Source organism: Brassica oleracea, chromosome C7 (assembly GCF_000695525.1).
Source record: "Brassica oleracea var. oleracea cultivar TO1000 chromosome C7, BOL, whole genome shotgun sequence".
Lineage (NCBI taxonomy): Eukaryota > Viridiplantae > Streptophyta > Magnoliopsida > Brassicales > Brassicaceae > Brassica > Brassica oleracea.
Window position 1 is genome coordinate 92,765 of NC_027754.1, and position 340 is coordinate 93,104.

Consider the following 340-nt stretch of genomic DNA (forward strand, 5'->3'; position numbering starts at 1 on the left):
TATAGGAACTTCACAACCGAGTAAGCAAAACGACACAGTTTTACCAAGATTCACTAGAGAACAAAAGGGCAAGGCCATCTTGACCCAAACCAATGACGAGGCCCAAGTTCAGCACAAGCCTATCAAGGCTCTGTCTACTAAAGGTCAACAAACACCACAACGGTCGGCGACTCTCCAAACAGTAGTACACAAGCCATCTGCGAACCGTACGTCTGGAGGAGCGTGCCCGATTGATCTGTCCAATCCATTCTCATCCTTAGATTAATTGTCTTGCACCTGATGATGACACATGTGTGTGTTCTAGGGTTTTACACTTTCAGTATAAATAGACCTTCTCTCT